We start from the raw sequence: 13510 nt of genomic DNA, 5'->3' as shown, positions 1-13510 counted from the left end.
ATAATGGTAGGTCGAACTCTTATAGGGGAAGCGTAGGTTTCATGAAATGAACTCAGAATGTCAAGTTATAATGAAATCTTCATTTTGTGTTAGTTTGTCATGATTTCTTCACGAAAACACGTTCTCCTATAATGTTACGTCGAACTCTTATAGGGGAAGCGCAGGTTTCATGAAATGAACTCAGAATGTCAAGTTATAATGCAATCTTCATTTTGTGTTAGTTTGTCATGATTTCTTCACGAAAACACGTTTTCCTATAATGGTAGGTTGAACTCTCATAGGGGAAGCGCAGGTTTCATGAAATGAACTCAGAATGTCAAGTTATAATGAAATCTTCATTTTGTGTTAGTTTGTCATGATTTCTTCACGAAAACACGTTTTCCTATAATGTTACGTCGAACTCTTATAGGGGAAGCGCAGGTTTCATGAAATGAACTCAGAATGTCAAGTTATAATGAAATCTTCATTTTGTGTTAGTTTGTCATGATTTCTTCACGAAAACACGTTTTCCTATAATGGTAGGTCGAACTCTTATAGGGGAAGCGCAGGTTTCATGAAATGAACTCAGAATGTCAAGTTATAATGAAATCTTCATTTTTTGTTAGTTTGTCATGATTTCTTCACGAAAACACGTTTTCCTATAATGTTACGTCGAACTCTTATAGGGGAAGCGCAGGTTTCATGAAATGAACTCAGAATGTCAAGTTATAATGAAATCTTCATTTTGTGTTAGCTTGTCATGATTTCTTCACGAAAACACGTTTTCCTATAATGGTAGGTTGAACTCTTATAGGGGAAGCGCAGGTTTCATGAAATGAACTCAGAATGTCAAGTTATAATGAAATCTTAATTTCTTGTTAGTTTGTCATGATTTCTTCAAGACAACACGTTTTCCTATAATGTTACGTCGAACTCTTATAGGGGAAGCGCAGGTTTCATGAAATGAACTCAGAATGTCAAGTTATAATGAAATCTTCATTTTGTGTTAGTTTGTCATGATTTCTTCACGAAAACACGTTTTCCTATAATGTTACGTCGAACTCTTATAGGGGAAGCGCAGGTTTCATGAAATGAACTCAGAATGTCAAGTTATAATGCAATCTTCATTTTGTGTTAGTTTGTCATGATTTCTTCACGAAAACACGTTTTCCTATAATGGTTGGTCGAACTCTTATAGGGGAAGCGCAGGTTTCATGAAATGAACTCAGAATGTCAAGTTATAATGAAATCTTCATTTTGTGTTAGTTTGTCATGATTTCTTCACGAAAACACGTTTTCCTATAATGTTACGTCGAACTCTTATAGGGGAAGCGCAGGTTTCATGAAATGAACTCAGAATGTCAAGTTATAATGCAATCTTCATATTGTGTTAGTTTGTCATGATTTCTTCACGAAAACACGTTTTCCTATAATGGTAGGTTGAACTCTCATAGGGGAAGCGCAGGTTTCATGAAATGAACTCAGAATGTCAAGTTATAATGAAATCTTCATTTTGTGTTAGTTTGTCATGATTTCTTCACGAAAACACGTTTTCCTATAATGTTACGTCGAACTCTTATAGGGGAAGCGCAGGTTTCATGAAATGAACTCAGAATGTCAAGTTATAATGAAATCTTCATTTTGTGTTAGTTTGTCATGATTTCTTCACGAAAACACGTTTTCCTATAATGGTAGGTCGAACTCTTATAGGGGAAGCGCAGGTTTCATGAAATGAACTCAGAATGTCAAGTTATAATGAAATCTTCATTTTGTGTTAGTTTGTCATGATTTCTTCACGAAAACACGTTTTCCTATAATGGTTGGTCGAACTCTTATAGGGGAAGCGCAGGTTTCATGAAATGAACTCAGAATGTCAAGTTATAATGAAATCTTCATTTTGTGTTAGTTTGTCATGATTTCTTCACGAAAACACGTTTTCCTATAATGTTACGTCGAACTCTTATAGGGGAAGCGCAGGTTTCATGAAATGAACTCAGAATGTCAAGTTATAATGAAATCTTCATTTTGTGTTAGTTTGTCATGATTTCTTCACGAAAACACGTTTTCCTATAATGGTAGGTCGAACTCTTATAGGGGAAGCGCTGGTTTCATGAAATGAACTCAGAATGTCAAGTTATAATGAAATCTTCATTTTGTGTTAGTTTGTCATGATTTCTTCACGAAAACACGTTTTCCTATAATGGTAGGTCGAACTCTTATAGGGGAAGCGCAGGTTTCATGAAATGAACTCAGAATGTCAAGTTATAATGAAATCTTCATTTTGTGTTAGTTTGTCATGATTTCTTCACGAAAACACGTTTTCCTATAATGGTAGGTTGAACTCTTATAGGGGAAGCGCAGGTTTCATGAAATGAACTCAGAATGTCTAGTTATAACTCAAAAATGTCTAGTTATAACACAAAATCTTCATTTTGTGTTGGTTTGTCATGATTTCTTCACGAAAACACATTTTCCTATAATGTTACGTCGAACTCTTATAGGGGAAGCGCAGGTTTAATGAAATGAACTCAGAATGTCAAGTTATAATGAAATCTTCATTTTGTGTTAGTTTGTCATGATTTCTTCACGAAAACACGTTTTCCTATAATGGTAGGTCGAACTCTTATAGGGGAAGCGTAGGTTTCATGAAATGAACTCAGAATGTCAAGTTATAATGAAATCTTCATTTTGTGTTAGTTTGTCATGATTTCTTCACGAAAACACGTTCTCCTATAATGTTACGTCGAACTCTTATAGGGGAAGCGCAGGTTTCATGAAATGAACTCAGAATGTCAAGTTATAATGCAATCTTCATTTTGTGTTAGTTTGTCATGATTTCTTCACGAAAACACGTTTTCCTATAATGGTAGGTTGAACTCTCATAGGGGAAGCGCAGGTTTCATGAAATGAACTCAGAATGTCAAGTTATAATGAAATCTTCATTTTGTGTTAGTTTGTCATGATTTCTTCACGAAAACACGTTTTCCTATAATGTTACGTCGAACTCTTATAGGGGAAGCGCAGGTTTCATGAAATGAACTCAGAATGTCAAGTTATAATGAAATCTTCATTTTGTGTTAGTTTGTCATGATTTCTTCACGAAAACACGTTTTCCTATAATGGTAGGTCGAACTCTTATAGGGGAAGCGCAGGTTTCATGAAATGAACTCAGAATGTCAAGTTATAATGAAATCTTCATTTTTTGTTAGTTTGTCATGATTTCTTCACGAAAACACGTTTTCCTATAATGTTACGTCGAACTCTTATAGGGGAAGCGCAGGTTTCATGAAATGAACTCAGAATGTCAAGTTATAATGAAATCTTCATTTTGTGTTAGCTTGTCATGATTTCTTCACGAAAACACGTTTTCCTATAATGGTAGGTTGAACTCTTATAGGGGAAGCGCAGGTTTCATGAAATGAACTCAGAATGTCAAGTTATAATGAAATCTTAATTTCTTGTTAGTTTGTCATGATTTCTTCAAGACAACACGTTTTCCTATAATGGTAGGTCGAACTCTCATAGGGGAAGCGCAGGTTTCATGAAATGAACTCAGAATGTCAAGTTATAATGAAATCTTCATTTTGTGTTAGTTTGTCATGATTTCTTCACGAAAACACGTTTTCCTATAATGTTACGTCGAACTCTTATAGGGGAAGCGCAGGTTTCATGAAATGAACTCAGAATGTCAAGTCACAATGAAATCTTCATTTTGTGTTAGTTTGTCATGATTTCTTCACGAAAACACGTTTTCCTATAATGTTAGGTCGAACTCTTATAGGGGAAGCGCAGGTTTCATGAAATGAACTCAGAATGTCAAGTTATAATGAAATCTTCATTTTGTGTTAGTTTGTCATGATTTCTTCAACAAAACACGTTTTCCTATAATGGTAGGTCGAACTCTTATAGGGGAAGCGCAGGTTTCATGAAATGAACTCAGAATGTCAAGTTATAATGAAATCTTCATTTTGTGTTAGTTTGTCATGATTTCTTCACGAAAACACGTTTTCCTATAATGGTAGGTCGAACTCTTATAGGGGAAGCGCAGGTTTCATGAAATGAACTCAGAATGTCAAGATATAATGAAATCTTAATTTCTTGTTAGTTTGTCATGATTTCTTCAAGAAAACACGTTTTCCTATAATGGTAGGTCGAACTCTTATAGGGGAAGCGCAGGTTTCATGAAATGAACTCAGAATGTGAAGTTATAATGAAATCTTCATTTTGTGTTAGTTTGTCATGATTTCTTCACGAAAACACGTTTTCCTATAATGTTACGTCGAACTCTTATAGGGGAAGCGCAGGTTTCATGAAATGAACTCAGAATGTGAAGTTATAATGAAATCTTCATTTTGTGTTAGTTTGTCATGATTTCTTCACGAAAACACGTTTTCCTATAATGTTAGGTCGAACTCTTATAGGGGAAGCGCAGGTTTCATGAAATGAACTCAGAATGTCAAGTTATAATGAAATCTTCATTTTGTGTTAATTTGTCATGATTTCTTCACGACAACACGTTTTCCAATAATGGTAGGTCGAACTCTTATAGGGGAAGCGCAGGTTTCATGAAATGAACTCAGAATGTCAAGTTATAATGAAATCTTCATTTTGTGTTAGTTTGTCATGATTTCTTCACGAAAACACGTTTTCCTATAATGGTAGGTCGAACTCTTATAGGGGAAGCGCAGGTTTCATGAAATGAACTCAGAATGTCAAGTTATAATGAAATCTTCATTTTGTGTTAGTTTGTCATGATTTCTTCACGAAAACACGTTTTCCTATAATGGTAGGTAGAACTCTTATAGGGGAAGCGCTGGTTTCATGAAATGAACTCAGAATGTCAAGTTATAATGAAATCTTCATTTTGTGTTAGCTTGTCATGATTTCTTCACGAAAACACGTTTTCCTGTAATGTTACGTCGAACTCTTATAGGGGAAGCGCAGGTTTCATGAAATGAACTCAGAATGTCTAGTTATAATGAAATCTTAATTTTGTGTTAGTTTGTCATGATTTCTTCACGAAAACACATTTTCCTATAATGTTACGTCGAACTCTTATAGTGGAAGCGCAGGTTTCATGAAATGAACTCAGAATGTCAAGTTATAATGAAATCTTCATTTTGTGTTAGTTTGTCATGATTTCTTCACGAAAACACGTTTTCCTATAATGGTAGGTCGAACTCTTATAGGGGAAGCGCAGGTTTCATGAAATGAACTCAGAATGTCAAGTTATAATGAAATCTTCATTTTGTGTTAGTTTGTCATGATTTCTTCACGAAAACACGTTTTCCTATAATGTTACGTCGAACTCTTATAGGGGAAGCGCAGGTTTCATGAAATGAACTCAGAATGTCAAGTTATAATGCAATCTTCATATTGTGTTAGTTTGTCATGATTTCTTCACGAAAACACGTTTTCCTATAATGGTAGGTTGAACTCTCATAGGGGAAGCGCAGGTTTCATGAAATGAACTCAGAATGTCAAGTTATAATGAAATCTTCATTTTGTGTTAGTTTGTCATGATTTCTTCACGAAAACACGTTTTCCTATAATGTTACGTCGAACTCTTATAGGGGAAGCGCAGGTTTCATGAAATGAACTCAGAATGTCAAGTTATAATGAAATCTTCATTTTGTGTTAGTTTGTCATGATTTCTTCACGAAAACACGTTTTCCTATAATGGTAGGTCGAACTCTTATAGGGGAAGCGCAGGTTTCATGAAATGAACTCAGAATGTCAAGTTATAATGAAATCTTCATTTTGTGTTAGTTTGTCATGATTTCTTCACGAAAACACGTTTTCCTATAATGGTTGGTCGAACTCTTATAGGGGAAGCGCAGGATTCATGAAATGAACTCAGAATGTCAAGTTATAATGAAATCTTCATTTTGTGTTAGTTTGTCATGATTTCTTCACGAAAACACGTTTTCCTATAATGTTACGTCGAACTCTTATAGGGGAAGCGCAGGTTTCATGAAATGAACTCAGAATGTCAAGTTATAATGAAATCTTCATTTTGTGTTAGTTTGTCATGATTTCTTCACGAAAACACGTTTTCCTATAATGGTAGGTTGAACTCTTATAGGGGAAGCGCTGGTTTCATGAAATGAACTCAGAATGTCAAGTTATAATGAAATCTTCATTTTGTGTTAGTTTGTCATGATTTCTTCACGAAAACACGTTTTCCTATAATGGTAGGTCGAACTCTTATAGGGGAAGCGCAGGTTTCATGAAATGAACTCAGAATGTCAAGTTGTAATGAAATCTTCATTTTGTGTTAGTTTGTCATGATTTCTTCACGAAAACACGTTTTCCTATAATGGTAGGTCGAACTCTTATAGGGGAAGCGCAGGTTTCATGAAATGAACTCAGAATGTCAAGTTATAATGAAATCTTCATTTTGTGTTAGTTTGTCATGATTTCTTCACGAAAACACGTTTTCCTATAATGGTAGGTCGAACTCTTATAGGGGAAGCTCAGGTTTCATGAAATGAACTCAGAATGTGAAGTTATAATGAAATCTTCATTTTGTGTTAGTTTGTCATGATTTCTTCACGAAAACACGTTTTCCTATAATGTTACGTCGAACTCTTATAGGGGAAGCGCAGGTTTCATGAAATGAACTCAGAATGTCTAGTTATAATGAAATCTTCATTTTGTGTTAGTTTGTCATGATTTCTTCACGAAAACACATTTTCCTATAATGTTACGTCGAACTCTTATAGTGGAAGCGCAGGTTTCATGAAATGAACTCAGAATGTCAAGTTATAATGAAATCTTCATTTTGTGTTAGTTTGTCATGATTTCTTCACGAAAACACGTTTTCCTATAATGGTAGGTCGAACTCTTATAGGGGAAGCGCAGGTTTCATGAAATGAACTCAGAATGTCAAGTTATAATGAAATCTTCATTTTGTGTTAGTTTGTCATGATTTCTTCACGAAAACACGTTTTCCTATAATGGTAGGTCGAACTCTTATAGGGGAAGCGCAGGTTTCATGAAATGAACTCAGAATGTCAAGTTATAATGAAATCTTCATTTTGTGTTAGTTTGTCATGATTTCTTCACGAAAACACGTTTTCCTATAATGGTAGGTCGAACTCTTATAGGGGAAGCGCAGGTTTCATGAAATGAACTCAGAATGTCAAGTTATAATGAAATCTTCATTTTGTGTTAGTTTGTCATGATTTCTTCACGAAAACACGTTTTCCTATAATGGTAGGTCGAACTCTTATAGGGGAAGCGCAGGTTTCATGAAATGAACTCAGAATGTGAAGTTATAATGAAATCTTCATTTTGTGTTAGTTTGTCATGATTTCTTCACGAAAACACGTTTTCCTATAATGTTACGTCGAACTCTTATAGGGGAAGCGCAGGTTTCATGAAATGAACTCAGAATGTCTAGTTATAATGAAATCTTCATTTTGTGTTAGTTTGTCATGATTTCTTCACGAAAACACATTTTCCTATAATGTTACGTCGAACTCTTATAGTGGAAGCGCAGGTTTCATGAAATGAACTCAGAATGTCAAGTTATAATGAAATCTTCATTTTGTGTTAGTTTGTCATGATTTCTTCACGAAAACACGTTTTCCTATAATGGTAGGTCGAACTCTTATAGGGGAAGCGCAGGTTTCATGAAATGAACTCAGAATGTCAAGTTATAATGAAATCTTCATTTTGTGTTAGTTTGTCATGATTTCTTCACGAAAACACGTTTTCCTATAATGTTACGTCGAACTCTTATAGGGGAAGCGCAGGTTTCATGAAATGAACTCAGAATGTCTAGTTATAATGAAATCTTCATTTTGTGTTAGTTTGTCATGATTTCTTCACGAAAACACATTTTCCTATAATGTTACGTCGAACTCTTATAGGGGAAGCGCAGGTTTTATGAAATGAACTCAGAATGTCAAGTTATAATGAAATCTTCATTTTGTGTTAGTTTGTCATGATTTCTTCACGAAAACACGTTTTCCTATAATGTTACGTCGAACTCTTATAGGGGAAGCGCAGGTTTCATGAAATGAACTCAGAATGTCAAGTTATAATGAAATCTTCATTTTGTGTTAGTTTGTCATGATTTCTTCACGAAAACACGTTTTCCTATAATGTTACGTCGAACTCTTATAGGGGAAGCGCAGGTTTTATGAAATGAACTCAGAATGTCAAGATATAATGAAATCTTAATTTCTTATTAGTTTGTCATGATTTCTTCAAGAAAACACGTTTTCCTATAATGGTAGGTCGAACTCTTATAGGGGAAGCGCTGGTTTCATGAAATGAACTCAGAATGTGAAGTTATAATGAAATCTTCATTTTGTGTTAGTTTGTCATGATTTCTTCACGAAAACACGTTTTCCTATAATGTTACGTCGAACTCTTATAGGGGAAGCGCAGGTTTCATGAAATGAACTCAGAATGTCAAGTTATAATGAAATCTTCATTTTGTGTTAGTTTGTCATGATTTCTTCACGAAAACACGTTTTCCTATAATGGTAGGTTGAACTCTTATAGGGGAAGCGCTGGTTTCATGAAATGAACTCAGAATGTCAAGTTATAATGAAATCTTCATTTTGTGTTAGTTTGTCATGATTTCTTCACGAAAACACGTTTTCCTATAATGGTAGGTCGAACTCTTATAGGGGAAGCGCAGGTTTCATGAAATGAACTCAGAATGTCAAGTTATAATGAAATCTTCATTTTGTGTTAGTTTGTCATGATTTCTTCACGAAAACACGTTTTCCTATAATGGTAGGTCGAACTCTTATAGGGGAAGCGCAGGTTTCATGAAATGAACTCAGAATGTCAAGTTATAATGAAATCTTCATTTTGTGTTAGTTTGTCATGATTTCTTCACGAAAACACGTTTTCCTATAATGTTACGTCGAACTCTTATAGGGGAAGCGCAGGTTTTATGAAATGAACTCAGAATGTCAAGATATAATGAAATCTTAATTTCTTGTTAGTTTGTCATGATTTCTTCAAGAAAACACGTTTTCCTATAATGGTAGGTCGAACTCTTATAGGGGAAGCGCAGGTTTCATGAAATGAACTCAGAATGTGAAGTTATAATGAAATCTTCATTTTGTGTTAGTTTGTCATGATTTCTTCACGAAAACACGTTTTCCTATAATGTTACGTCGAACTCTTATAGGGGAAGCGCAGGTTTCATGAAATGAACTCAGAATGTGAAGTTATAATGAAATCTTCATTTTGTGTTAGTTTGTCATGATTTCTTCACGAAAACACGTTTTCCTATAATGTTACGTCGAACTCTTATAGGGGAAGCGCAGGTTTCATGAAATGAACTCAGAATGTCTAGTTATAATGAAATCTTCATTTTGTGTTAGTTTGTCATGATTTCTTCACGAAAACACATTTTCCTATAATGTTACGTCGAACTCTTATAGTGGAAGCGCAGGTTTCATGAAATGAACTCAGAATGTCAAGTTATAATGAAATCTTCATTTTGTGTTAGTTTGTCATGATTTCTTCACGAAAACACGTTTTCCTATAATGGTAGGTCGAACTCTTATAGGGGAAGCGCAGGTTTCATGAAATGAACTCAGAATGTCAAGTTATAATGAAATCTTCATTTTGTGTTAGTTTGTCATGATTTCTTCACGAAAACACGTTTTCCTATAATGGTAGGTCGAACTCTTATAGGGGAAGCGCAGGTTTCATGAAATGAACTCAGAATGTCAAGTTATAATGAAATCTTCATTTTGTGTTAGTTTGTCATGATTTCTTCACGAAAACACGTTTTCCTATAATGGTAGGTCGAACTCTTATAGGGGAAGCGCAGGTTTCATGAAATGAACTCAGAATGTCAAGTTATAATGAAATCTTCATTTTGTGTTAGTTTGTCATGATTTCTTCACGAAAACACGTTTTCCTATAATGGTAGGTCGAACTCTTATAGGGGAAGCGCAGGTTTCATGAAATGAACTCAGAATGTGAAGTTATAATGAAATCTTCATTTTGTGTTAGTTTGTCATGATTTCTTCACGAAAACACGTTTTCCTATAATGTTACGTCGAACTCTTATAGGGGAAGCGCAGGTTTCATGAAATGAACTCAGAATGTCTAGTTATAATGAAATCTTCATTTTGTGTTAGTTTGTCATGATTTCTTCACGAAAACACATTTTCCTATAATGTTACGTCGAACTCTTATAGTGGAAGCGCAGGTTTCATGAAATGAACTCAGAATGTCAAGTTATAATGAAATCTTCATTTTGTGTTAGTTTGTCATGATTTCTTCACGAAAACACGTTTTCCTATAATGGTAGGTCGAACTCTTATAGGGGAAGCGCAGGTTTCATGAAATGAACTCAGAATGTCAAGTTATAATGAAATCTTCATTTTGTGTTAGTTTGTCATGATTTCTTCACGAAAACACGTTTTCCTATAATGGTAGGTTGAACTCTTATAGGGGAAGCGCAGGTTTCATGAAATGAACTCAGAATGTCTAGTTATAACTCAAAAATGTCTAGTTATAACACAAAATCTTCATTTTGTGTTGGTTTGTCATGATTTCTTCACGAAAACACATTTTCCTATAATGTTACGTCGAACTCTTATAGGGGAAGCGCAGGTTTAATGAAATGAACTCAGAATGTCAAGTTATAATGAAATCTTCATTTTGTGTTAGTTTGTCATGATTTCTTCACGAAAACACGTTTTCCTATAATGGTAGGTCGAACTCTTATAGGGGAAGCGTAGGTTTCATGAAATGAACTCAGAATGTCAAGTTATAATGAAATCTTCATTTTGTGTTAGTTTGTCATGATTTCTTCACGAAAACACGTTCTCCTATAATGTTACGTCGAACTCTTATAGGGGAAGCGCAGGTTTCATGAAATGAACTCAGAATGTCAAGTTATAATGCAATCTTCATTTTGTGTTAGTTTGTCATGATTTCTTCACGAAAACACGTTTTCCTATAATGGTAGGTTGAACTCTCATAGGGGAAGCGCAGGTTTCATGAAATGAACTCAGAATGTCAAGTTATAATGAAATCTTCATTTTGTGTTAGTTTGTCATGATTTCTTCACGAAAACACGTTTTCCTATAATGTTACGTCGAACTCTTATAGGGGAAGCGCAGGTTTCATGAAATGAACTCAGAATGTCAAGTTATAATGAAATCTTCATTTTGTGTTAGTTTGTCATGATTTCTTCACGAAAACACGTTTTCCTATAATGGTAGGTTGAACTCTTATAGGGGAAGCGCTGGTTTCATGAAATGAACTCAGAATGTCAAGTTATAATGAAATCTTCATTTTGTGTTAGTTTGTCATGATTTCTTCACGAAAACACGTTTTCCTATAATGTTACGTCGAACTCTTATAGGGGAAGCGCAGGTTTTATGAAATGAACTCAGAATGTCAAGATATAATGAAATCTTAATTTCTTATTAGTTTGTCATGATTTCTTCAAGAAAACACGTTTTCCTATAATGGTAGGTCGAACTCTTATAGGGGAAGCGCAGGTTTCATGAAATGAACTCAGAATGTGAAGTTATAATGAAATCTTCATTTTGTGTTAGTTTGTCATGATTTCTTCACGAAAACACGTTTTCCTATAATGTTACGTCGAACTCTTATAGGGGAAGCGCAGGTTTCATGAAATGAACTCAGAATGTCAAGTTATAATGAAATCTTCATTTTGTGTTAGTTTGTCATGATTTCTTCACGAAAACACGTTTTCCTATAATGGTAGGTTGAACTCTTATAGGGGAAGCGCTGGTTTCATGAAATGAACTCAGAATGTCAAGTTATAATGAAATCTTCATTTTGTGTTAGTTTGTCATGATTTCTTCACGAAAACACGTTTTCCTATAATGGTAGGTCGAACTCTTATAGGGGAAGCGCAGGTTTCATGAAATGAACTCAGAATGTCAAGTTATAATGAAATCTTCATTTTGTGTTAGTTTGTCATGATTTCTTCACGAAAACACGTTTTCCTATAATGGTAGGTCGAACTCTTATAGGGGAAGCGCAGGTTTCATGAAATGAACTCAGAATGTCAAGTTATAATGAAATCTTCATTTTGTGTTAGTTTGTCATGATTTCTTCACGAAAACACGTTTTCCTATAATGTTACGTCGAACTCTTATAGGGGAAGCGCAGGTTTTATGAAATGAACTCAGAATGTCAAGATATAATGAAATCTTAATTTCTTGTTAGTTTGTCATGATTTCTTCAAGAAAACACGTTTTCCTATAATGGTAGGTCGAACTCTTATAGGGGAAGCGCAGGTTTCATGAAATGAACTCAGAATGTGAAGTTATAATGAAATCTTCATTTTGTGTTAGTTTGTCATGATTTCTTCACGAAAACACGTTTTCCTATAATGTTACGTCGAACTCTTATAGGGGAAGCGCAGGTTTCATGAAATGAACTCAGAATGTGAAGTTATAATGAAATCTTCATTTTGTGTTAGTTTGTCATGATTTCTTCACGAAAACACGTTTTCCTATAATGGTAGGTTGAACTCTTATAGGGGAAGCGCTGGTTTCATGAAATGAACTCAGAATGTCAAGTTATAATGAAATCTTCATTTTGTGTTAGTTTGTCATGATTTCTTCACGAAAACACGTTTTCCTATAATGGTAGGTCGAACTCTTATAGGGGAAGCGCAGGTTTCATGAAATGAACTCAGAATGTCAAGTTATAATGAAATCTTCATTTTGTGTTAGTTTGTCATGATTTCTTCACGAAAACACGTTTTCCTATAATGTTACGTCGAACTCTTATAGCGGAAGCGCAGGTTTCATGAAATGAACTCAGAATGTCAAGATATAATGAAATCTTAATTTCTTGTTAGTTTGTCATGATTTCTTCACGAAAACACGTTTTCCTATAATGGTAGGTCGAACTCTTATAGGGGAAGCGCTGGTTTCATGAAATGAACTCAGAATGTCAAGTTATAATGAAATCTTCATTTTGTGTTAGTTTGTCATGATTTCTTCACGAAAACACGTTTTCCTATAATGGTAGGTCGAACTCTTATAGGGGAAGCGCAGGTTTCATGAAATGAACTCAGAATGTCAAGTTATAATGAAATCTTCATTTTGTGTTAGTTTGTCATGATTTCTTCACGAAAACACGTTTTCCTATAATGGTAGGTTGAACTCTTATAGGGGAAGCGCAGGTTTCATGAAATGAACTCAGAATGTCTAGTTATAACTCAAAAATGTCTAGTTATAACACAAAATCTTCATTTTGTGTTGGTTTGTCATGATTTCTTCACGAAAACACATTTTCCTATAATGTTACGTCGAACTCTTATAGGGGAAGCGCAGGTTTAATGAAATGAACTCAGAATGTCAAGTTATAATGAAATCTTCATTTTGTGTTAGTTTGTCATGATTTCTTCACGAAAACACGTTTTCCTATAATGGTAGGTCGAACTCTTATAGGGGAAGCGTAGGTTTCATGAAATGAACTCAGAATGTCAAGTTATAATGAAATCTTCATTTTGTGTTAGTTTGTCATGATTTCTTCACGAAAACACGTTCTCCTA

Source organism: Paramormyrops kingsleyae, chromosome 14 (assembly GCF_048594095.1).
Source record: "Paramormyrops kingsleyae isolate MSU_618 chromosome 14, PKINGS_0.4, whole genome shotgun sequence".
NCBI classification, from domain to species: Eukaryota; Metazoa; Chordata; class Actinopteri; order Osteoglossiformes; family Mormyridae; genus Paramormyrops; species Paramormyrops kingsleyae.
This window is presented reverse-complemented; position numbering follows the sequence as displayed.